This window comes from Anas acuta, chromosome 2 (assembly GCF_963932015.1).
Source record: "Anas acuta chromosome 2, bAnaAcu1.1, whole genome shotgun sequence".
In the NCBI taxonomy this organism is placed as follows: domain Eukaryota; kingdom Metazoa; phylum Chordata; class Aves; order Anseriformes; family Anatidae; genus Anas; species Anas acuta.
In genome coordinates, this window is record NC_088980.1 from 73,954,765 (window position 1) to 73,981,854 (window position 27,090).

The 27,090-nt window shown below is 38.9% G+C and overlaps 1 protein-coding gene across 3 annotated transcripts in view; it reads right to left on the minus strand.

The window, feature by feature from the left end:
* CDH12 (cadherin 12) overlaps positions 1 to 27,090 on the minus strand; it is a 579,148-nt gene that overhangs the window by 355,743 nt on the left and 196,315 nt on the right. The window contains exon 1 of one of the 3 annotated variants that reach the window (XM_068670856.1): positions 18,646 to 18,769. The exons of the other annotated variants lie outside the window; for them this stretch is intronic. The gene's annotated coding sequence lies outside the window, so the exon portion shown is untranslated. Of the gene's footprint in view, positions 1 to 18,645; positions 18,770 to 27,090 lie in introns of those variants that run through there. 3 annotated transcript variants of the gene reach the window in all.

The window sequence follows — 27,090 nt, forward strand, 5'->3', positions numbered from 1 at the left end:
AAATGCATGTGCACTTAACTATCATTCTATTCAGTATTAATTATAACAAAATACCATATAATCAATGAAGAATTATTTTTTAAGAAGGTCATTTTTAATGTCCTTCTTAATAATTGTAAAAAGCATATAATATTTCACTGAATAATGTACTGGTTATCCTGTAAATATTTGAGAAGCTCAGTCTTCTTCAGAAAGAGAACAGTGATGGGCTCGTACAGACGCATAACATTTAAATGTTTAAGCACATCAATAACCTGGAAGATTCTTAGCTGAGCTTTTGGTGCTATACTATAAGAACCAGCATAAAGGTACCAAACCTGAACAAGTGTATACTGGATTTATCTGTTCTATTTGTAATTTTGCAGTTTATATTCCACCATCATTGTGGTTTATATTCCACATACAACCTATATTGAGAGCTATACTGTATATGCAACCTTCCAACTGCTTATTCAATCAACAATATATTCAACAACAGAGCTGGTGAAAGACAAAATGACTATTTAACTTGAAGGTGCCTCAACTACAACAGAGCTTTTCTCCACACGATTTCCCTCAGCTGCCAAGTAATTACAGCATCACCATGAAAATGCACCATCCAAAGTTATAGGTCTGTATAATAACCACTCTAGATGGGCCTTAATTCTGCCGTGACATCTCTAGCTTTCTTCAAAAGGGGAAGTTTTGTTCTACTTCCTTGCACAGAGAAACAACTAGAAGGTACTAGTGCATTGTATACAGTAATTTTATTAATTCAGTTTCACTCTGTTGACTCTGTATTTTAAATTTCATAACACAGCACACCTATATGCTAACTGTGAATTACTTTACATACCAGTTTCAGGGTTTAAACAGAAGATCCAGGACAGCAAACAGATCATAGATCACAGAATGGTTTGGGTTCAAGGGACCTTAAAGATCATCTAGTTCCAACCCCCCTGCCATGGGCAGGGACACCTCCCACCAAACCAGGTCGCTCAAAGCCCCATCCAGCCTGGCCTTGAACACCTCCAGGGATGGGGCATCCACAGCTTCTCTGGGCAACCTGCTCCAGTGCCTCAACACTCTCTCAGCAAAGAATGTCTTCCGAATATCTAACATAAATCTATTCTTTTTAGTTTAAAGCCGTTACTCCTTGTCCTATCTCTCCCAGGGGCTGGAGCCAGTCCCTGAAATCTCTCTGCCGCCCCTTCCTCCTCACACCGTGCCCGGCCCCAGCGGGTGGGCCTGCCAAGGGACGGAAATCCCTGCTCCAGCACCGCCTTCTGCCCAGGGGCCGCAAGAGGATCTCTGCTCCAGCGCCTGGAGCCCCACCTGCCCTCCTCGTCCACCTCCTCATCCCTCCCACCAGGTGCCAGCAGGGCTGTTTCTCCCCCTTTCTTCCTTTCTTTCCGCCGTCTGCCGGGCAGCGCTGTGCCCTCCTTTCTTCCCCAGGCTGTCCCTGAGGCGAGGCGCCACCATCTTGGCTGCTGGGTCCAGCCGCGCCCTGCAGTCAAACTAAATCATTGGTAAACAAATCTGCTGAATACTTTTTTAAGTCTACATCTGTAGCGAGAGCAACTTGTCTTTAACAAGAGAAGCAAGAAGGTCCATTGCACTTTGCTTGCTAGGCTGGCACTGTGTGTCTAGGAAAGATATTTCCAGTAAGAAAGTCACCTGAAATTATCATGCCTATGCTACAATAATTTTTCAGACAATTTAACCACTTAGCACCACGTATGCCTGTATGTGCACTTACGGTCATTGTGTTAATTCTTGTCTTAATATAATGTCTTCCCTTCCTTTCCTTTTTTTTTTTTTTTTTTTTTTTTTTTTTTTTTTCCTTCTTCTCCCATTGTGTTATTTTCAGGTAAGATGCTGATTTGCTCCTTGTTCTTTCCCTTTAGTGGGAGTAGGCAAATGGTTCAAAACACAGAGAGCACAGAATAAAATCTCAAGATTTTCTTTTTTTTTTGGGGGGGAAGGGGGTTTGGTCCCCTTCTACCTAGCATTTTGCCCTTGACCAGATTATTTCAATTTTCTGCTTCTTCTCCTCGTGCCTGTTGCCTCTTTTTATGTAGGGTCAATTCAGAAGAGCAGTTGAAGAGACAGGGTGAATGATTATTTTAGAAAAAAATTATAAAGAATGATGTTAGTTTACCCCACAAAGATGCTTTACTGAACGAAGAGTTTACACCATAAACTTATATACCAGCAAATTTCTTAGTAAACATAACATGAATGTGTGAGGTAGCAATGGAAATTCCTTAGTTTTATTTTCAATCTCTTGAAATACAGAATATTTTTTCTAATCACTACAATTAAATTGTTGCATAAGAATATCACTGGAAAAAGAACATTAAGATATATTTGATGTAAGTTTCCAACAAATTTTAGTTATGTTTTTTGAGCAGTCTCTGAACCATTACTGGGAAAAAAAAAAAAAAAAGAAAAAAAAAAAAGTTTAGAAATCTACATTTTATTTCCAAACCTGAAGGCTAACTATAGCAATTTCTAAAATGTATTTTACAGTGTGTGAAAAGTTTAATAATGTATACCTCTAAAATAAGCATACATACGCAATGTCTACTGCAATTACTTCTATGTTCTCTCTTGTGATTTTTAATTCAATCCCATGTATTTTTAAGACAGATTAACAGTTCTGAGAGTTTGATTTTGACAGTAGCATATTGAGCAATACATGGTTCTGATCTTGTTTATACATTTAGAAATTGCAGTAGTCCATATTACTATTATTTAAAAGAATCAGAGGTTTTAGTGCTTGTTAGGAGAGACATTTCTCATGGACCTCAAAATCCATCTCTCAATATTAAAGACAACTGAACAGTGCATTATTTCACATGCTTATCAGCATTTATAAGCCTTTAACATAGCCGTTTAATGAAAGGTTGCATGTGGTACTTAAGGACATATTTTAAGTGGTAGGGGGATGGTTGGATCTGGTGAACTTGGAGGTCTTTTCCAACCTTAATGATTTTATGATAGCTTGAGATCCTCTGGGAGTTCTCTGACGGGTGGAAAATAAATAACTCAATAAATGAAACAGGATGAATATGGCCAGAACTAGCCTCCATTTCTGGATAAACCACAGTTTTTAACAGATAGCAAGTTCAAAATTGAAGATAGTCAAATGAAGAAATTATTTTTGAAAAAACTGTCATAATTCATCTCAACTTCTAATATATATATATATATATAGTTATTATTATTTTCCCAAATAGGAACGAGACAGGTATTTGTGAAGATGATTAGTCTGAAATGATAGATATAAAGAAAAGACTTTATTATGCACGACTTTGATTTTATGGTCAAAATACAATTCTTGTACTGAAAATCTAAGTTTATTTTCAATGTTTCCTCTTTCTCTCTACCAGAGACAAGCATAAGGAAATTCCATTACTGAGTATCAGATGTATCCAGGTAACAGTCAGCAGCATTTTACAATATCTAGGCCTGCACAAAATGAGATCATTAGCTTCACTGCTGTAATTATTACCTGTATTATTAACTGCACCCTTAGCAATAGAATTAAATTCTTATCTGTTCCAGGTACTGTATCTTAGAATGTTGAAGGTCCCCAATGGAAAATAGTTCTGTCACTAAAGGCTGAAGTGTTCCCTGTAATTTACTTCCTTTTGCTGCCTTATCTTCTCAATAGTATAAAATAGCTTTTTAGCAATGAGACTATGCCACACTGCAAACGCAGTAGAAACTGTACACATTATCTAAGACTGCCCTAGACAGAATTTTACCAGGTAACTCTAAGTGAATGTCCCTTGATATTGTACAGAAGTGATTCCATAAAATTTCAGAAGGCTGGAACACCTCTCCTATGAAGAAAGGCTGAGAGAGAGAGAGCTGGGGATGTTCAGCCTAGAGAAGAGAAAGTGGCTCTTGGGAGACCTTCTTGCAGACCATAAGCCCCCTTATAAGTGGGCTTATAAGAAAGGCAGAGAGACTTTTTACAAGGGCATTTAGTGACAGGACAAGAGGTAATGGTTTTAAACTGAAAGAGTGTAGAGTCAGATTGGATTTTAGGAAGAAATTTGTCACTTAAAGGACGGCAAGTCACTGGAACTGGTTGCTCAGAGAAGTCATTGGTACCCCAGCCCTAGAAATCTTCAAGGCCAGCCCAAAGGATTTGGGGCAGCCTGATCTATGAGAGATGCCCTTGCCCACAGCAGAGGGGTTAGACTATCTCATGTTTAAAGGTCCTTTTCAACCCAAACCATTCTATGATTCTATAAAAATTTTAAATGGGAGACTGAAACAAGAGATAATACCATGATGACCCTTGCTGTATTTAGGTTTCCTTGAAGATTTGCTATGCATAAAGCAAAGAAATGACTAACAGTCTGGTGGCTCAACTTGGCCAAGGTTTCTCCTAGCAGTATCCAGAAGCCACTGATGGTGCAATTGTCTCAAAGCTTCAAGCTCTTCCCTTTACTCCATTTATCATTCTGCTCTTTACTTAATCTTTGACCATCTCTAATCTTTGTCTATTGAAAAGTTTTATTTCTCTTTCAAACTGATGATGAATATTGGATCTGTAAATTTGTCTCTAAACTAATAAAAAGCCCATTTAACAATTCTTTTCCTCTATATGCAGGAGGTAGAAGTAAGATTATGAAAGGATTGGAGCATCTTCCATAGGAGAGGCTGAGGGAACTGGGATTGTTCAGCCTGGAAAACAGGCAAAGAAAAATAAAAATGCTCAGGGGGATCTCATCAATATGTACAAATACCTGAAGGGAAGGTGCAAAGAAGATGGAGCCACACTCTTTTCTGTGATGTCTAGCCACAAACACAGAAGGTTTTCCTGAACATAAGGAAAAACAACTTTACTGTGAGGGTGACTGAGCACTGAAAGAGGCTGCACGAAGTGGTGGTGAAGACTCAACACCTGGAGAAATTGAAAAGCCATCTGGACTGTGCAGCCTGCTGTACATAATACTGGTTGAGCAGCAGGGATTTTGGACAAAATGACCTCCAGAGAGGTCCCTTCCAACCTCAAAATTCTCCTCTCTTCCCCCCTCCCTCCCCCCCTTTTTTTTTTCAGAAAAGACATGTCAAGACTGATACAAAGAAATAAAAGGAAGGGGAGAAAAAAAAAAAAAAAGAAAGAAAAAAAAGAACATTTTATAATTATTTTCTTTTTTAAAAAAATAAACAAATCACAAACCAAAAACAAAAAAAAAAAAAAAAAAACAACCTCTACTCAGCTTGCTGTTATATCCCTGGGGGTATTACCTTCAGAGTATCCTGCTAATAAGAACACTGAATCTTTCTGAGTCAGAACCATTTTTCTCATATAACAGAACTCATCCCTTTGTTGAGGATAAGCCTGTTTTTTTGTTTTGTTTTGTTTTGTTTTGTTTTCCACAGAAGGCAATGTGGATGCAAAACTCAAATCACGGGCAGTGTATATGTGAAGTCAGAAGAGCTATGCTAGTTGAAAGTGGTTAATGGACCACCGTTCCAAAAAGCTCTTTTGTTATTTCCAATTTTTTACAGAGCAGGGAGACATTGATTATAATATATACTTCAATAGGTGAACCTACGGTAAATAACATTTATGTAAGTTATGCAGAAGTCATTAAATATATCTGTAGACAATTCAGTGAAAAAAAAAATAATAGTGCTGCTGGATTTATACATAATTTCTTAGAGCAGGTAGGAAAAATGACATTTTGTCCTAGAAGAAAATGCACGAGCCACAAAAAAAGGTAGTTCTGACTTACTTCTGATTTGTTTACTAAGCACAGACAAAATTCCAAAGCCACAAATATCTTTGTTTTGAAGCCTTCAAATATACATAGATTTGACCAGCAAAAGAAGGTATACTATAATTCAAAGATGGTGTATAAGGAAATCTGATTTTTATTATCCAGTTTTGATTACCTTCAGAGATAAGATGCCAGATTCATTTATATTAAATGCCTTATCCACTAACTAAAAAAATAAAAAAGGAATTTCCCCCAAATAACAAGTTAAAGCTAGTTCTGAAGGTATGAAGCATAGAATAACAAATTTCTCTGATCAGGGTTCTTACATCATTAGGGTATTAGGTATGAAATACTTAGGAATGTTTTAATCTTACAAAGCCTACACACTAAGAGGACTTCGAAGATACCTATCTGCTTTCCTTCCCAAAATATTTAAGTTTAGCACTGCTTATTAAGCTATCTATCTTCCATCTTTTGATGTATTATCAAAAGCCAATGCATTTTCCTTTACTTTTAAAAAAAAAATCTGTTACTTATGTTATGACCAGGGACTTATTCACATAGATACTACTTCAGCTGCATTGAAAATTAGGCTCTCAGCATTTTTTTAAAGATTGGTTCTGAAGTACAGACTATTCAAAAAAGTGCTACTCAACTTCTATGTTAGGCCATATACTTGGGTTGCATGAAGATGACATCCCAAATCTTTTTCTAGTACATCAGTGTTCATTATAAGGTACCTGCAGTGGACTGAAAAAGTTCACAACTAGGTAATCAACATTTATGTTTTAATATAGGGAACACATTCAATTTCCTGTAACATTTTATAACCTTTCATTCAGGATACAGTAATAGCAAAGGTAGGATAGCGAACATCAGTTCTCCTACATATTTGTTGCAGAAGACTCCCCTCAAGAGTATTCTTACCTGCAGTATGACAAGCAGTCATATAAAAGTTGTCTAGTGTTACCAAACAGGATTTCAGCTACTCAGGTATAAGGCTCACAAGGTTAGCACACTTCACAAATGAGTCTGCCTGAAAGTAGTCTGCGAGTCTGTTCGCAAATCCCATATTGATGGTAAACTGAAAAGTTTGATTTGAACAGTTTGATTAACAGAATAAAGACATAGCAATACGATAATTCGAGTGCTTCATAATGGTGTGCACATCATGGTGGGGCCTGGTGTGGCACATCAGGACCTCATATGGCTCTTCTGGACACTACTTATCCTGAGAAATATTGATATAGGTAAAAACACACATAATTAAAACTTTCCAGAAATACATGCTTGTTTCTGTTCATGTGTGAAAATACATGACCTTCAAGGCTCCTTCTGCCTCTATATCCATGAATCAAACTGCTGCAGGAAGACTTGAATAATTTCATAAGTTTTTTGATATGTGACTGGAAAAAGGTCTATACAACTCTGCACTCTTAGAGGTCATGCCTTACACATTCATTCAATACAAAAATACCTGGCATGTGTATAAGCTCATTTCCATTACATGACTTTATTTGCAGAACAATTTCTGGTATAGAAAACACCACTTAGTATTCTCTCTAACATTCAACACAGTGAAGTAAGCATTCAATGAAATGTCAATATGGGCATTCAAACTATGGAAACAACTAACCGTTTTACCAGAGCACAAACTTAAAGGTGAGAATTTTGAATGTAAGCCCAAACTGTGACATTAAAGCACAATGAAATATCCTAGGGAGAATCTGAGATGGAATCAATTTCCAAACAACAGAATCTTTCATCACATGTTACTTTGTGTAAAGATAACATCCTGTGTTCACTACATTATCATTACAAGTGTCATACATTGTTTTCACAAGTACAACTGCTCAGCTATGTGTTGTTCAAACTAAAAATTGAGTAAGACAATTGTCTTTGCTATGCTTCCCTTTTTACAGGTTCCATATGAATAAGAAGGAACAAAACCAGCTTGGTCAGCTGTAACTTGTATTATTATGTGCTTCTCTTATTTATAATTACTTTGATTATGACCCAGGAAGCTGATGTGTTTGCTTGCATTAGCATATTTTTTTTTCAGAACAATAAACCATTAAACCCACGCAGAAATACCATTATAAAACATCTGATTTGTTGTAAATCCATGTGACCACTTATATTACTAGACAGCATTTTAACTCATTTAGGTCATACAATTGATTGTAAAGAATGTATACACTTTTCCTGTGACAGATATAAACTTTGTTTCCAGTGTCATCCAAAACTATTAAAAGACAAAGGAAAAAAAGTTTCTTCATAGAATTTAAGCTTTTGGCTCTGCCAAAAAAGCAGCTTTCCATTTCTGAAAGAAATGGAAGCTGTTTTCAAAATTAAAGGGCTATCAGAGCTCATCAACCAGGAATAATGAGTTTTTCTTACTCATATACCAGTGCACTGAAAACTAAATCTGGCATCTTTCAAGCTATTGAATTCCTAAAGAATGCACTATTTTAATTGGGATTCAGTGCTTTTCTTCCTCACCATTCTTTTCTTAATTTATTCCTCCTTAGGTATAATTAGATGCATCAAACTTCAGCTTCTGAATAAGGTCAAATAATTCTCCTACCTAGATGTCATAACGTGTCCTTACTGTGAATTTTCAGATAGATTATTTCTTACTCATCCCTGCAAGGGAGCCCATGTATTTTGAATTGGAATTCTGAATCATTCCTCAAAGTGACATAACCGACATGAGAAAGCTGAGCTAGGCTGAGAAAAACGTGAGATGAGCAGAGAAACTGCCAAGGATCGTGCTTCAGTCAGCAGGAATATACAACATTCTTACTAATAATGCATAACGCAATACCTCTGGTAGAGGTAGTTTGGTCACCAGATTGTTTAAAGGACGTTAGAGATCACAGCTGCTTCCTTTTGCCAATTACATTACACTTGAAACAAAGCTACTTTGCTAAGTAAGTTTCTGCATATGTGGATTGAAGCAAATTGAAACTTCTGGCTTTTACAGTTATAATTCTATTTGTCTTCAAGAAAAAGACAAGTTACTAAGGAAATATCTATTACTGAGCTGTGCACAAAGTTACTATTAATTAAAAAACAAACGCTTCCCCAAACATTACAATTCTCTCCTCTAACAATATGTAAATTTCTGCATGATTTGAGTCTTTTGACCATTCTTACTTATCTCTCATGAACTTCTTTCCTCCAGTGCCTCGAGAGAAAGAGAATTGTTGTATGAGGCTGGAAGAGCTTTATTTTCTGGTCTCTTTTGCCTAACCTCATCTCCCAAAAGACAGTTTGCCATCCCCTCCTTCGATCCTTCTTTATAGCATCAGACATTCCTTATAACAACAGCAGACCTTCCTCCTGAAGGTCTTCTTTCTGTCTGTCCTTCTCATGCTTGCTTTCTTTCTTTTCTATTATCTGTTCTGAAAGGACAGCTGGAATCTGACATCTAGAGCAAAAGAAATGTTAGGCTGGAAGAGGAAAACAATTTAAGACACGCTAAAGGGAATACTCCTATTCTGTAGAAACCTGAACTTTGTCTTTGAGAATGTGAACCCTTCCTCCCTTTATTCTGCTGTTGCTCAATCTCTGAGACAGCACTATCATGAGATATAATATACCTAAAAATAACCAGGTACCTAAGGGGTAGTGGAAAATTCAGCCACTGCCTTATAGCTTTAAATTTTGTTCATAACTTATTCACAGTATAGACCCTCGGAGCTCAAGAACAGTTTCCATTTTCCTAGTGTTTTCATCTTCATATTATTTTACCATTATAGATTTTTCTTCTCATGTTTCTTATAGAGAAAGTCAACAAGACTTTGCTTCTGTTCTTATTATTCCTTCAAGGTCACTAAATACATATAGTTAATTTATATGATTTACCAACAGACCAACAATATCTTGTGGACTTTAGATATATTTAAAATTTTATGCAGCAAAAATTCCACATACACATATGTAGATAAATTACATATTTATGTGTATTAACATATACTAAGAAAGAAAAAATATCAGAATAGACAGAAATAGACAATCAGCTTATGACTGATTTGTTCTTCAACTGCTTTTTCAGTTCACCTATAAATATATTTCATCAGTAAGTTTCTGGGACTCACTACAAATGCAAACAAGCAAAGCTACTCCAAAAGATCCACTTAACTACAAAGATCTATTTTAAGCAGAATTGGCAGTATTAGGACTACATTATTACATATTACAGAGTAAAATTACAGAGTAGAAACTGGCTGGATAGCTCGGCCCAAAGAGTTGTGGTGAATGGAGTTAAATCCAGTTGGAGGCCGGTCACTAGTGGAGTACTCCAGGGCTCAGTACTGGGGCCAGTTCTCTTTAATATCTTTATTGATGATCTGGATGTGGGAATCAAGTGCACCCTCAGTAAGTTTGTAGATGACACCAAGTTAGGTGTGTGTGTTGATCTGCTAGAGGGTAGGAAGGCTCTGCAGGATAGGATAGGCTGGACTGATCTGGATAGGATCTGGATAGGATCTGGATAGGCTGGACTGATGGGCTGAGGTCAACTCTATGAAGTTCAACAAGGCCAAGTGCCAGGTCCTCCACCTGGGATGCAATAACCCCAAGCAGAGCTACAGGCTGGGAGATGAATGGTTAGAAAGCTGCCTGGCAGAGAAGGACCTGGGAGTATTGGTTGATAGTAGGCTGAATATGAACCAGCAGTGTGCTCAGGTGGCCAAGAAGACCAACAGCATCCTAGTTTGTGTAAGAAACAGAGTGGCCAGCAGGGCTAGGGAAGTGATTGTCCCCCTGTACTCAGCTCTGGTGAGGCCGCACCTCGAGTACTGTGTTCAGTTTTGGGCCCCTCGCTACAAGAAGGACATCGAGGTGCTCAAGCAAGTCCAGAGAAGGGCAACGAAGCTGGTGAGGGGTCTGGAAAACAAGTCTTATGAGGAGCGGCTGAGGGAGCTGTGGTTGTTCAGCCTGGAGAAGAGGAGGCTCAGGAGCGACCTTATTGCTCTCTACAGGTACCTTAAAGGAGGGTGTAGCGAGGTGGGGATTGGTCTGTTCTCCCATGTGCCTGGTGACAGGATGAGGGGGAATGGGCTAAAGTTGCTCCAGGGGAGTTTTAGGTTGGATATTAGGAAAAACTTCTTTACTGAGAGGGTTGTTAGACATTGGAATGGGCTGCCCAGGGAAGTGGTTGAGTCCCCATCTATGGAGGTGTTTAAAAGACATTTAGATGTAGAGCTTAGTGATATGGCTTAGTGGAGGACTTGTTAGTGTTAGGTCAGAGGTTGGACTCGATGATCTTGGAGATCTCTTCCAATGCAGATGATTCTGTCAAAATGAAATCATATTTTATACATATTTTTTATTTTTCAGCCCTGTTCCCCCAAGATGAGCATATTATTTTCCAGCTGCATGGGTAGGTTTTTGGTTTCTTAAAGGCAATATGAAGTGTACATTTAACTGAGCTCTGGAAAGTAGAAATCCATAATGGTATCATGGGCATTTATATTAATCACTTTTAACAGCAAGTTTCAACAAAATGAATCTGAATTTAGTAAAGAATCCTGCTAATGATTCAACTTTCCCAAAGTTGTGTGTTGTCACTTCAGTGCTAGGAGGCAAGCCATAAAAATTACAAAAAATTCAGTCAGCAAAGTAATCAAACTGGTTCTCCATATACATAAATCTACTGAGTAAGACAAAGCCATTTTTACATTGGTCTTTTTCACAACAGTATTGCACAACATAGGCAGCCTCTAGGGAGCTACTTCTGTTTCAGTGAACAATTTCATTTTCAGCATAATTTGTCAGATAATTGTGTCTTTAAATTTAGTCCATGCATTCATTTGTTCACCTAATTAATTCTGTTTTATTTTAAAGCTCTCTCCTTGAAGTTCTATTGTTTTTCATTTTCGATTTTAACTTGCTGAAGATTACAATAGATTTTGAGATCCTTTGCAAATTGTATGGATACTACACATGGAACATTGTAAAAGTGTAAAGTTCTTTTCTTTTGCTGAACCAATGAGCTACATACAGTTTTCAATTCAGGCTGTGGTAAGAGCAATTTTGTAAAGGAATACCAGGTTGTAACTTGCCATGTAAGCAGCCTAATCTCTTTCGTGACCATGTATTTATTGGATGTACATCTTAGGAAAAGGCAAGGAAAAATACAAATCCCATATTCCATAAATAACACTGTTCTTTTTAGATTTGTATGAAATAAAGAAGCACTAGACAGAAGAGCCCTACAAAGAGTTTAATATCTATGTGCTACATCATTTGTAGTTCAGCTGGACACACATGAACTGCTCTTGTTATTCTTCATTTTAGACTGCTGCTCACGACAAAATCTTTACACTAACAGTACTAGAGAGGTATAACCATTTCATTGATTTGTTCTTAAGTACAGGACTGATTGAAGTTTTAGCAGGGTTTCTGTGGCAACAACACTACAGTCCATAAATAGGGTTATTCACAGCTCAGCTTTCCCCCTTTCTACAATGTATAGGTGGGACAATAGCTACATATTTTATTATAGTAATAAAGCATCAATTTATTCTACTAATAAAAGAAGAAACATAGATTATGGTGCTTCTTCTTGTCAACAACTTTCACTCTTGTACTGTATCAGAACAGTTCTTACCATGTGCTACAACCACACAACATAGAACTCTCTTTTGGTTCAAACTGAAATAATAAGGGTCAGATGGGGAAGCACCTGGATGCATAGCAGAGATTTTCTATTCCTCCTCTGTGGCTCTATGTCTGTTTTTATAGAATCAGAAAATCTTTTAGGTTGGAAGGGACCACTGGAGGTCATCTTGTCCAACGTCAGTGCTTAAGCAGGGTCAGCTACAGCAGGTTGCCTAGGACCATGTCCAGACAGCTTTCCATCGCCTTCACAAATAGGGACCGTGCAACCTCTCTGGGCAAATTCTTACAGTGTTTGACCACTTGCACAGTAAAAAGGAAGGATTTGTATTGAGATGGATTTTCATGTTTTTCAGATTCTTGTCCTGTTATTTGGTACCACTGAGGCTCTTACTCTGGTTCAGTCTTCTTCATTCACTCCCATCAGGTATTTCCACACGTTAATAAGATCCCCCCTGAGCCTCTGTGCTTTGGCCTGAACAGCCCCTTCTCTCAGCCTCTCCTTTTATGCCAGATGCTCTGTCTCTTATACATCTTTTTGGCCCTTCAATGGACTTGTTCCAGTGAGTCTGTATCTTTCTTGCACTTGAGAGCCCAGAGCTGGACCCACCACTCCCAATGTGGTCCAACCAGTGGTAAGCATAGAGGAAGGATTACTTCCCTCAACCTGCTGGCAACAAACTTCCACATGCAGTCTGTGATGCTGTTGCCTTCTTTTCCAAAAAGACTCATAGTCAACTTGTCTAACACCTTCCCCAGGTTCTTCTCTGCAGACCTACTTTCCAGCTGGACAGTCCTAGTGTGTACTGGTGCTTGGGGTTGTTCCTCCCCTGATGTAGGACCTGCTATTTCCGTCTGCTGAGGGAACCTAATGAGTTTCTTATCTGACAATTTCTCCAGTCTGTTGAGGTCCCTCTGAATGACAGCATAACTATCTGGTATATCAGACACTCCTCCCACTTTTTTTTAACACCTGTGAACTTGCCAGGCATGAAGTCTGCCCCATCATCCAGATCATTAATGAAAACATTTACCGATATTAGCCCCATTGTTGATCCGTGGATTTCTCCACTAGCAATTTGCCTTCCGTGGGACTCTTTGCCACTGATCATCACCCTCTGGACCTAGCCATTCTGCAAGTTTTTGATCCACCTTGATGTCCACTTATCTAACCAGTCAGTCAGTTTGTCTATGATGATGTTATGGAAGGAAGTGTCAAAAGCTTTACCAAAGCTGAAGCTAAACAACACTCACTACTCTCCCTTTGTCCACTAAACTAGTCATCTCAGACCTTTGAGACCATCAAGTACAACTATCCACATAACATTCTAAGTCCACCACCAAACCCTGTCTCTAAACACCACATTAACATGTCTCTGAAGCACCTCTAAGGGTGGCGACTCCACCACCTCCCTGGGCAGTCTGTCCCAATGCCTCTCCACCCTTTCCATGAAGAAATTCTTCCTAATATCCAATATAAACCTCCTCTGGCACAACTTGAGGCCACTGCCTCACATCCCAATCATTTGTCACCTGAGAAAAGAGATCAACACCATTCTGGCTGCAACCTCCTTTCAGATGGTTGTAGAGAGCAATAAAATCTCCTCTCAGCCTCCTTTTCTCCAGACTAAACAAAGGTTGGTTAATCATTGTTACTGTTTCATAAGCCAATGTTGACTACTCCTGATCACCTGCTTGTCTTTCATGTATTTATATGTGGTTTCCACAATTAGTTGCTGCATTACTTTCCCATGGACTGAGATAAGGCTGACTGGACTGTAGTTCCCCAGATCTTCCTTCATGGCCTTTCAGAATATAGCAATGAAAGCTACTTTCTTCCAGTCTTCAGAGATCTCTCCTGATTGCCATGACCTTCCAAAGAGAAGGTCTAATTGAGAGTGGCCTTGCAATGACATCCAGTTCCCTCAGCATTCATTGGTGCAACCATCAGCCCCCCTTGACTGTGTCCAGTTTGTTTATATGCTCCCTAGCCTGGAGCTCTTCCACCTCGATTGTCTGCTTTGCTCCAGAATTTTCCCTCTGATTTCTGTAGCCTGGGGTTCCTGAATCTTATTAGCAAAGACTGAGGCAAAGAAGTTTTAAATATTTTAGCCTTATCCGTGTCCGTTGTCACCAGCAGTCTTTTACGCTCAGCAGGGTCCATATTTTCTCTAGTCTTCCTTTTGTAGCTTAAGTACTTGTAGAATCTGTTCTTGTTTCATTGTTTCCCAGATTCAGCTCCAGGTAGTCTTTGCCTATTCCATATTACTAGCTAAAAATGGCATCTGGTAGGACACCTGGATCTCTAGATTAGCTACAATGACAGACATAAGAAAACTTTTATGTTTACTAGAAAAACAGTATGGGTGTATGCTCATAAATAGTGCAATAATGAGAGACAAGAGAAAATTGGTTTCTTTATGGACTAGAAGAAGTGGAATGAGGAGACCATTCAATGTCTGATATGCAGTTTTAGTGTATATGTTTATCAGTTGTTATTGAACAGATTTGTTTCCTGCTCTGATGTTTTAATATGGTCGTTGTGACTTGACAACTCTTTTCGCAACAAACTGCAATAATATGAACTTTAACATTTTCTAGGAGAGGGCAGGGGGCTGGGAAGCAAACAGAGCTTCAATAATTGCAAAAGCAGCAAAAATATCTGAACACATATACTAAATTTAACTGTTTTAATGTTTTGTTTGTTTGTTTGTTTGTTTGTTTTTCCAGTTTTAAAACTAAAAACACCATCATCAGCAATTGCAGGTCAGTTAATCTTTTTAACACTTTCACTCTGTGATCTTTTCTAAAATAAAGCATTTACTACATTAAAATAGAGCCCTGACACAGAAACCTTAAAAATCCCACTTGCTTTTGAAGGTATGCATATATGTGGAACACCCTTATCCTTTCCTCCATATTCCCAACCACAGAGAAAGGATTGCATCATTCAAGCACCTATAAATAAAGGAAAGAGACTGAAGACATCTGTTTACTTCTCCTATAATGTTTAGGGTTTAATCGGGATGATAGTTTCATGGTACCAAGTCAAAGAGAAAACAAAATTCTCTTTACCAATAATTAAAAGAGTCCCTGTGAGTCACAGGATGATGATTACAGCCTGGAAATACCATTTACAGCACTCCTTGAGCTGTGATTTCATTCTTGAGATTACTAGAACAGAACATTTCCAAGTATAAAAGAAAAAACTAATGCTCTGTTAAGTGTTGGGTGTGCCTTCCTTCTTCTGTGATGTGCCTTCTCACCCATCAAAATCTGGTGCTTTTATGGTTCATCCAATCCTTCACTTTCCCTTTTGCTCCTGGCACTTCTCTTGCTTCTCTTTTACCTTGCCTTCTCTTTTCTTCTTTGTCTAACACATCTTAAGTGTAACTTCCTTTGAGGAAATAATAAAAATCAGATACAACAGGCAGAACAGATAGGCGTCATATGAATACATATGTGTCCTTACAGCATGACAGAAAGTGGGCTCCAAGAACAGCTAAAAATTATACTTGACTGAGTACAGCGTACCAGCCAAATGAGCAGCTGAGAACAAGTACTGCAATAAGAAACTTGAAATTCTGAATAAGAAAAAATATGTAAATCACAGGATGTCAGTAGCAATTGCTAAACTAAACCTCACATGAAGTGACTGACAAAGTTAATAAGGGTGCGTAGAATCATAGCTTCTTGCAACTACGTACTCAGTTTTGATTTCCCTTCACAAACATCACTCCTATGAACCTTAACTGCATAGACTGATGACATTGAGGTGAATAACTCTACCATCTCCCTTTTAGAAACAGAGAACTGGATATCAAGAAGATTAGCCAAAAAAAAAAAAAACAAAAAAAAACAAAAAAAAACACCACCACCACCAAAAAAGACAGCATTTAGAAAGAATTCTAAAGGCGAACAGTCTTATCCTCAAATCCAACCATAAGCCCATAAATAAACAAAGTGAGAAAGCATGTGCATTTTTAACTGTAAAGTCTCCCAAGTTCCTCTGCACTCACAGAATTTCCTCCATTGCTCTAGGCCACTTAGTGTCTATCTTCATACAAAAACTCCTTGAGAAGACTAGATTTACTCAAACTTACAAAATGAGCTCTACACAAATGTAGCAATGATGCCAGCTTTCATTTAGAGTCATTGTTACAAGAACCAAAGTAGTGCTGCCCTTCTGTGTACCAAGCTAATGGATAAAGAATTTGCATGAGAGAGGGGAAGGATGCCTTTAACAGCTTTTGCCTGAGAGGTTTCAGTCCAACAGAAAGTCTCATATTCAGGCTATAAGATATACTCTAAGAAAAGCTTTCAAGTGTTCTTGGATTTTATATTCCACAAAATACTGCAAATTTATTTATTCATTAAGAGAGGGATATAGAACAAGTAAGACTTAGAGAAGCACTTACAGTAATGGAGACCTTCTCAGGGCTGTTTATGTGCTGAGTAACATACAATATTTGGTAAAATTACTGGGCTTGGGCATAGAGTGCTGTTTATACTTACTCTGCATTTCTTGAGTTTTCCCTGGGAACTAGTGCAGAAAAAAATCTCAGACAAAATATTCAGTTTGCCAGTACTATTGTAGATAACCAATGGTAACAGTTGTCAACTTTTAAAATATACTTTCTGAAAATACTTTCATGTAAAGACTACCAAATAAAAGTTCAGCTTAAATTGTATTACCAATTACTTGCATATAATTTTATTTCCAGACCCTCATAACTTGGTGTTGTCTCCCTAAGCCTATGCTAGCTCAGGGAGCTGCATAATAATTTTCTTTGATACCAGATTTTGACAACCAAGGAGCTATTATCAGAAAAGTTAGCAATATACAGACAGCATACATAACCCCCACATCTAACAAACACCCCACATCACCCACAAAAGCTTTTGATAAAAGGCATTGACCTTTAACCAACTGTTTTTTATTATAAGTGTACAACATGACATACAGATTTCACATAAAGAGAGGGACTTCTATATTTTTCTTTTCCTCCCTTAGCTTTTGTCCTCTCCAGTATATGTGCACTTAGAATTTAAGAAGTCTTTAATCTTTAAGTCGGATGACTTAATTCTAGAACACCTATTCAGGTGATACTTGTTGAAGAATTTTTTGAAACAGCAAAAATCCCATGGCTTGCTGCAGCTGAGCAAATCAAGCTACCAGGGCAACTATGAGAAGTTCCCATGACAGTGTTCCCACATCGCCCAATTGAGGAATTTAGAAAAATATTGTTACCAGTAGCTGACTTCAAGGACAAGGTCTACGTGACTGCTAATCACAAGGGGGTTGTTTTCTTGCAGGTGGGGTTGTTTTCTTGTAGTTGTTTGTCTGAGTGCTTTTGACCAATAATCTTGTGTGAAACACTGTCCACCCCTGTTAAGTTCACTATAAAAGTCAGGCTATTTGGGCAATAAAATGGAGCATGATCTGACCATACTGGTGTCTGTCGTGCTTTCGGCCGTGCTTCCTGCAACAGATATTGAACTAAAAAATACTATGATAACAACACATAGTTCTTCCAGTATGGAAGCAGTATACATGGACTTAGTTCTCCTCCCTCCAAAACATCCTCCAGCACTCTTCCTCTCTATGCCCACATTAAAATCAATGCAAAAATAAACCCCCTCTCCCCAGAGGGATGAAAGATAGTTATACTGCAATGCTGACTTAATGAAATGATTGTCAAATTATGGCTTGAGAAACTCAGTTTTTAAATCTATTCCTCTCTTCCTTCTGCATATAACAAACAGCTTCATCAGAAAAGAGTGTTGTGGGAGGATGCCAAAACTCTTCAGTTAAGAAAAAAAATATCTCAATTCTTTTACACAGAAGTATGGAAAAAAGTCAACTATTGCTGAACACCACAAAGCAGTATTACTACTAGTTGAACTTTTATTTGCTACAGAACATATGAAAAAATGTAGCCATTAAAAAAGAAATAAACAGAAAGGTGGAGAACAGGTTTATCCAAGTCTTCCCTAAATAGAACACATAAAAAATATGAAATCATATTTATGATTTGATCCTTCCTGTGCACTCTGGCTGTCTGATTTATAATTGTAACCCACATACAGAAAGTGGCATAAGAAAAACAATTTTTAACTAGTTCCATCATCAACTGCATGGACAGAAAATGCATGTAGAATATGCAACAGCTTATTCTAATGAAAGGGTTCTAGGAGCATTATGTGGAGATCATGTCTTTGAAATATGTGTCAGTACAGTTTGTTCTGATATAACCTAGAAGTTAATGCATGGAAGCCTTACCAGACCTACCCTGAAAATTTCATCCAGGCTCAGTGAATAAAACAGGATTTCCGCTCTTGCTTTCCATGTTGTGTTGATGTTTCTTAATCTACCGAGGAAACTAGAGGGTATTTTCAGTCAGGTAATGGAAGAGGAGAAAAAAGGCCTTCTTTGGAACTTGTTATAGAATGAGGGTTTCAGAGAAAACCCTCATTTTTTTTCATTTATCTCAGCCACCTGTAGTATCAGAGTTTACACCCTGTAGACATACTAACCGGGTAGAATGGGACATATTCTACAGATCAGTGCTTGGCTGAATGGCCAATGCTGCTGTTACAGTTTCAACTTAGACAAAAACAGAATCTTCACAACAGAGCACAGACTTCTAGGGAGAAATGAAAGCCACATATTGGAAAGAGGCAACAGCATGTTTGCCAGCAAGCTACCAGCAATCACGAAGTCTCCAACCTACATTGATCATTGATCAGGGGATGCAGACCAAAGCCCTCAGGTAAATGTAGGCACAGAGGTAAAAGCGTGTGGCAGTGAAGGTAGCTCTTACACTACCCATGTAAACATAGGAACTAAAAATAGTTGCAGAATTATGCCCTTACCAAAGTTACACGTCACATTGTGGGACAGCCCACACAACTGCAAAGCTACATGCATGTAAATGGAGAAAAACTCTTAGCGAAGACAGGCAGGATGGAAGAGGAAGGGGCTGCTCTCTGTCTGCTTGGGAATGTGTCTGCATATAGAGGGAGGCAGCTGAAAAAAAATGCACAAAGACCAGCTATGGGGGAGGTGGCAGGCCCAGGGAGACCTAGTGTGGCAGGATTAGAAGAATGGGCCAACAAAGATGACATCATGGTTGGCAAATGCTGCAGACTGCATGATTGATAGGAGCAGGTAGCCAAAGGCTTCTTCAGACAACTGGAAGAAACTTCACAATTGCAGATACTAAGGGATTTTGATTATTGATATCCGCTCAGCTCAATGCAAGAGGAAGGCCCCACACAGTCAGATTTATGGAGAGAGTTGAAGACTTTCATTGACTGTTTTTAATAGAGCTGCTGGATGGGACAGTCAGAAGAGCTGGAGGATACCCAGGATTATCAGAGGACCTGATACTCACAAATAAAGAACTTCTCATGGATATGAAAGTCACAGAAGACTTGACAGCAGCAACCATGAGATGATGGAGTTTAAGGTTCTGAGAGAAGTGTGTAATGTAAACACAGAAACACAGCCCTGGACTTCACAAGAGAAAACTTCAGCCTGATTAGGAAACTGATAATCAAGTTCACAAAAAGAGACCATCATGAGGGTTGGAGGAAAACAGGAGAGATGACTGTTTTTCGGGGATATCCTTCTCAAAGCATAAAAACATACAAAAATACAAGCAGGCATGACAAAAAGTCAGCTTGCCTGATTTCCTGACTAAGCTTAAACACAAAAGGAAGAATATATAAATTTGAAGCAGAGAAAGAGAACTGAGTAGGAATACCAAAACACTGCCTGGTCATATATAGTGCATATTAGGAGAGTTAAAACTTGCTGGAGTTGAAATTGACAAGGAATAGAAAAAGCAAGGAGATTGACTTCTACAAGTATGTCAGCAGAAAAAGAAAAGGAAATTGAAGACATTCTGCTGAATAGGCCAGATGACCCTGTAAGAAAAAACTTGGAAAAAGGTGAGGTATTCAATGCCTTCTTCACCTCAAACTTCACTGGCAAATCTTGTGTCTTGTAGACCCCTGCATCCAATGGTTGAGTCTTGGAGGAGAGAATTATGGTCCTCAGCAGAGAAGGACCAAATTAGAGACCACTTAGATATGCTAAACATAGATAAATTCCTGGGACTGGGCTTTCAAGAGTGTTGAGGGAGGAAGCCAACATCACAGAAAGGCTGCACTCTATCATCTTTGAAAATAATGGAAGGTGCTTCCCAATGACTGAAAAGGGTTATGACCAACTTATGCAGAAAAGGAATAAGGAATATTCAGGATATTCAGGCTTCATGGGCTTTTCTCGGTCTTGGAAAATTAAGGAGCAAATATTCAAGAAAACTACTTCCAGAAATATGAATCTATGCTGGCTTGTCTCCAAGTGAACTGTGCTTTACGAAGGTGACTGACTTTTGCAATGAAATGACTGGCTTTGTGGAGGAACAGGAAAACCATGATGTCATTTTCCTCAACTTTAACAAGGGTTTCAACAAAGACTGCCATAGCATCCTTTGAAGTTATCTCTGGTTTTGGGCAGGAGATTAGTCTAAGTGACTTCCACAAGCCCCTTCAGCTGCTACTAAAATAGAAAAGTGTATCTGAACTGTACTTGCAAGATTCCTTATTAAAGGCATTTTCTACAGTCAGTGTTACGGTATTTAATTCCATCTACATGTCAAGATGACTTTATCTTATTTTAGCTGGTGCTAAATACTGACCGCAACCTGTCTATTCTGGAACTTAATGTCATCACACACTAAGAAAAAAAATAATACAGCGATCATAATCTAAGTATTACTTATGCAAATTTAATATATCAGTTTCTTTCTTTATATGGATCATGACAATGACAGTAACAAAGCCACTGAAAAGAAAAATAGCTTGGCACTCCGCAGGTTTTTTAGAGAAATGATTTTGCATTATGTAGCATTAATTGCAACAAAACATATATTTTGTGTAGCAGTACCTTTTCAGCTTCTCATGGTAAACTGACAGGTGTAAAAAGTCATATTAACAAAACAGACACAAAAACTTCCAACAGCTTTAAGAAATGTTTGAAAAATATTATTTTAAAAGTGCAACTACAGAAAACAAGCTTGCTACTGCAAAAACAGTGAAAGTGAAGCATAATAATATACACAGTTAACCATATAGACAATTAATTATCACCAAAAGATGCTTCACTGTTGGCCAAAAGCTCCCATACATAGCCAGTATATTGCTACCCTTCAATCAAGACAAAAATTAAAACCTTAGTTGGAAGAGCCATTTTTTTACGGTAGCCTCTGCTTCCGTAAAGCATGGGGAAACTGAATAGTTTCTGGTGGTAGCTCACCACTCTACAGATAAAAGACAATTTGTTATTGTCTACATGATTTTCAAGATGACTCTGGAATTGTATTTTAAAATGAGTACTACATGCATGTTGCTTGAATTTTGACAACATATAATCATTTACAACTGTTAATGCAAGTGTTAATTTGTAGAGACATCACTTTGCCTGCAAAATTAAAAAAAAAGAATAAATACCTGCTTCTAGCCAATTCTCCAGTTCACTTACTAGGTAAGATAGCAAAGAACAACACAGATAAGTCACTATGTGATCTTGAAACTTGTACAAGACAACTATTTAACCCCTTTCATGACAATTGACAAAAGATACCTCTCTCTTATTTAGAGGAAATATTTCTATTTGTCAGTCCTGAATATATATTAAAACATCGGCTTATTGTTATCTCTGTAGCCTGTAACTGAAAGGAGTTGTTTATGTAAGACTAGCTACAGATTGCCCTGCTGCAGCATTTAAGCCCTTTTAAAGATACCAAAGAAGTGACCGGGATAGTACAGCATAGAGCCAGACCAGCCCCTACCTCACTGGGGCCACAGCAAGGCTGGGCTCCAGCTCCCCACAGCCCTGCCCTGCCCGGTCATGGCCCCTGCCCAACTGGGCCCACCTGCAGGCCCATGACCCTGCCCAGCCTTGGCCTGGTCCTGGCCCCATGGAGGTGCTCCTGGTGCCCCAGTCCTGGTGCTTCGTTGGGATGGGCATTGCCTGCTGGGCCCTGCCTGGCCCACCTGGGAACAACTTGTGCTCCAGGACCCGGGTAGCTGCCAGATCCCACAGAACCCCAACAAGCATCAATGATTTATCTATCACAGTCTGAAATGCAAAACACTGTAAAATATGTGGGAAAATTTGTCACAAAATGTTCTATGGAGGACTGATTATAACAACGTATTGATAAACTGATCAGAAATGTGGCTTGTCTAAAATACGTTGTATCAAAAACTTAAGGGAAACATTTCAAATGTAGCAAAACTGTATCTCATGTTTTGATTTCTTAGGAAAAAATAAAAATTACTGTGTGTGTTTGTGTAGAATCACTTCAAATGCGCTTCCCTTCATGCAGCACCTTATGGAGCAGACCGAAGGATCTCACTAGCACACAGTCCCTCTGATTCTAGCGCACCATCCCTTAGCTCATCACTGGCATGCCTGGTTTTATCCCTTTCCCCCTTCGACTCTAATTTAAAGTCCTATCAGCCCTGCCAACTTCTGAGCAAAAATCCTTTTCCCCCTCTGAGAGAGGTGCCAGCAGGCATGGTGTCGTGTAGACCTTCCCATAATCAACAAACCCAAAGTTCTGCCGGTTGCACCAGTCCCAAAGCCACGTATTAATGTGATGAATCTGCTTGTTAAAATTGATCCCCCCTACTGGAAGGACAGAGGCAAACACAACCTGTGCCCCTGAACCTTTAAGTAGTCACCCTAAAGCCCCTTTTGATTGCTCTCGGACTTCTCATTGCTACTTTGTCATTACACGCCTAAAAAACCAGTACCAGGTAGTAGTCGGTGGGCCGTACCAGGCGAGTGACTTTCTTAGCAAAGTCTCTCACCCAAGCCCCAGGGAGGCAACAGATTTCCCTGTGGGCTGGGTCCGGTTGGCATATTGGGCCCTCTGTCCCTTTCAGAAGGGAGTCCCCCATGATGATAATCCTTCTTTCTTTCTTTCTTGACAGAAGATGTAGTGATGCAGGGGGTAACTGGGATGGGCTTTCATCTACATCGTTGTTTTGACTGTCACGTTCTAGAGCTTCATGTCTGTTACATAAGGGTAGATGGGAAGGTGAGTTGGTCAGGGACAGGGCTTGCCTACCACCCCAAACAGGAACCTGCCTCCATTCCCCCCAGTGTCCTAGGTCTCCTCCTACTGCCTGGTGGGATGAGGTAACTTTTGTCTTCTGCGTTGCAGGAGGCACCTGTGCAGGCTTCTGAGTCTGTCTCAAAGAGGGTAGACTACATTTCCACTGGTCAATTTCCCTGGCTCCCTGATGCTCCTGAGCCTGCTCACCTCCTCCTGAAGCTCAGCTACCTGGCTGAACAGCTCTTCAACCTGGGCACACCTCCCACAGGCATACCCACTGCTGCTGCTGTCGGATACTGACAGAAGACTTGGGCACACCCTGCAGCCCAAGACCTGGATGTCTGTGTGTTTCCCTGAGCCCTCCATCTGAGTAGCCACATCAGTGACTGTGGCTGGAGAGGCTACAAGAGACACAGAGACTATGGTTTTCTGCCTGGTGGATATCATGGTCAGGTCCTCGCAAGCATGTTACAAGCACCATTGGGAAAAGACTGCTGCAAAAGAGTGGTGAAGGGCCCTCCCTGCTCATCCTGCCTGCGTGAACTGCCATGCCTTGCCTTGTTTGCCTGTCCTGGTCACCTTGCTCCCCAGGGGCTGCCTTTGAACTTCGGGGGGGGGGGGGGGGGGGAGGTGCTGCTGGCTCCATCCACGCCTCATCAGCCTCCCTCGTGAAGGCTGCCGGGTCCCAGTGGCTTCCTCAGCTGCTTCGAGTGGCCTTGATGCTGAAAAAAAAGCCCTGCCCGCCTCGATTCCCTGCTCCGCTGCAGAACGTGTCTGCCCCAGAGCTGATCACCTGCAACATGCAACATAAACAGCTGACACCCTACAAACAAAATATGAAATGTAATAAATTAACTAAAAATTATATTTAAATACATCAAAAGATCAACTATAAGCTTGGAGCTTCTTATAATTGATCATTATAGGTTAGCAGGAGGACGGCAGGAATGTACATTTGAGAGAAAAATACATAATACTGTAAGAGGAGTGTTGCTTCCCTAAAACAGAGAACAAAGCACTGCTATTGCAGGCTATCATATGGCCTAATTTTCATGTGTGTGATATCCCATTTCTATCCAAAGAGTTTTATTATTCTTCTCATACTGGCAGTTGAACTAAAAATAGGCACAACTTTTCCTAAAGCTTAAGAACATGTTTCTTCCCAAAACTTTTTAAGCTTCTTACTGATCCACTTGGTAGGACCCAGAAATAGATTCAGAACTGGCATTTATCATATTGCTCATGTAATGTTATTTTCCCCCCATTCAGATTTCCACATAGTGCTTCCACCTCAGATTATTAGTGACTTCACATAGATCTGTATTTACCTTTTTTAGCCCACTCCTTGCCTTAGTCAACAGAGAACTTTAATGCCTCATCAAAAACTCTGTGGCAGGAAGATACATTATATCTTATTGCTTGTTCATAGTGCCCCATCACTATATTCCTTGTCACCAGCTAAGGGAAACCACTGGGTTAACAGAACACTATTATATCACTTAGCACTTCTACATTCTACTGTCCAATTTAATCATCTTTCAGTTATTTTGGTATCAGTCATTACATTATTGTCTGAGTGCCACTGAAAGATGACAATACCATGGAGGTATATAAGACTCAACACAGACTCCATAAAGATGAATTTTCCTACTGTGACAATTTTGATTTATTCAAAATTTTCCCCTCCCAGTCTGATCTGCAATCCTGAAATTGTATACGACCTCTGAATCTAAGTAACATTTTACTCCTCCCCCAGATTCAAAGCACTTTATATGATTCTACACTGACATTTTGTACAAGATATTGCCAACTAAGGTCTTTCAGAGTTTTTATTATTTATTTTTGAGGAAGGTATAAAAAGCTTTAGGAGAGGCAGAGCCATGGGGAAGCATCAGATAATTCTTCTCACTAGCAATACCCAAAACCTCTCTGAGACACTATTCTTCAATTCTTGCAAAGACCTGTAGCAGTTGCAAGCACATGCTTTGCTCAGCATGGCACAGATATTTCAGCTTTCAGAAAGAAACAACAAATTTCAGTAACAGGAAAAACAGCAAACAACATGATGAAACATTTACTACAGAAGTGCCCAGTTCAGCACAGAAGAATTTACGCAAATTACTCTATGTCAGGATAAGTTATGCAAGCTTCAGTTAGTATTTCATCATACTCCACTTGTATAGCTCAAAGTCAACAGGGCCATATGATCTTAATATGGTTAAGTTATGAAATACCAAATGAGTTGCAGATTTCAAAGTTCTTGCTAGGTGGGATTATGACCAGAATTCATGGAAACTAGCATCATCTTTTCTGGCTAGTTAATATTATCAACTCTTTGTAACATATTTTTTACCTTACTATCAATGATCTTAGTTGCAAAACTTACAAATTGCATAATATGATAGTGTTTTATATAATAATATATAATATAATTTATAAAGCCATTTATTCATGAATGAAAGTAAACCAATGTAAAACACCACTTAAATCAAACAAGTGATAAATCTAAATGATTCATGGCTCAAGCCCTGTGTCCAACAATACATGCTGGAAGAGAGAATTAATACAAGAGACTTCAATAAAACGGAAAAGCCCATGATAGATAAAACATGTTTTCCAAAGGTGCTAAAAGAACATCCTTCATGGCAATTAGAATAGAAAGGTTCTAGCAGGTGAAAACTGGTTGGCTTTTTTTAATGGTTGAGTTTTGAAGTGTGAAGCTCCCTGATGACTGGATGCACATAATACTGTCAGTACCTCAACTAGTAGGAAAACTCAGATAGTAGGATTTCATATGAGTACAATTTAAGTACAATTACTGACACTTTGGATAAAAACAAGTCAATCAAAACAATTCTCTTCTGATGTCACCAGACATTAAACACAAGGAGCCACCCCATGGGCTGCATTCCCATGCCTAGTTGTGAGAGAAGTGGCAGCTGTCTGGTGGCATAGAAATATTCAGGTCTTTTCCCAGAACAGACTTGTATTTTCACAGAAAAATCGTCTGTGAGGGATCATGTTTCAGACACACTTCCATTATGTTTGATGACAGTTATCTAATGGAAGATTAAAACAAAATAAAATTGTATTTTTTTTTCCTCTTATTCTTTTGCCTCCTGACCAAATGAAATGTCACTGTAACTTGCATAGTCTATATTTATAGAGAGTTTCTGTTGCTTGCAATAGGGTCTGTGAAGCACAACTAAAAGCAAAAGATACCACAGGACTAAGGTGTAAAACAGCACACTGAAAAAGAGTATAGAGGTCATAAAGTGACAAAATTCAGTTTCTTTACTTTGTTCCCTGCTCCAAAATTACTTGGTTCAAATGATTCAGTTCATGCTTAAGATGATATATCAAGGTCCATTCTGACTAAAACTGAGGCTTGACCTGTAGAGTAGTTGAGTAGTTATCGTCCTTGACAAGATAAGAGATAGATTATTCCCTTTATAATTCCCTTTATTTAAAGCCTTTAACCTTGCAAGAATCAGACTTCTACTTCATCTCCATATAGGCTGACTTGCAGTCTGCCCTAAATCTCATCTCTAATTGTCTGCATTCCAGGAAACAAACAAGCAAACAAAAAGAGAGTCAAAAGG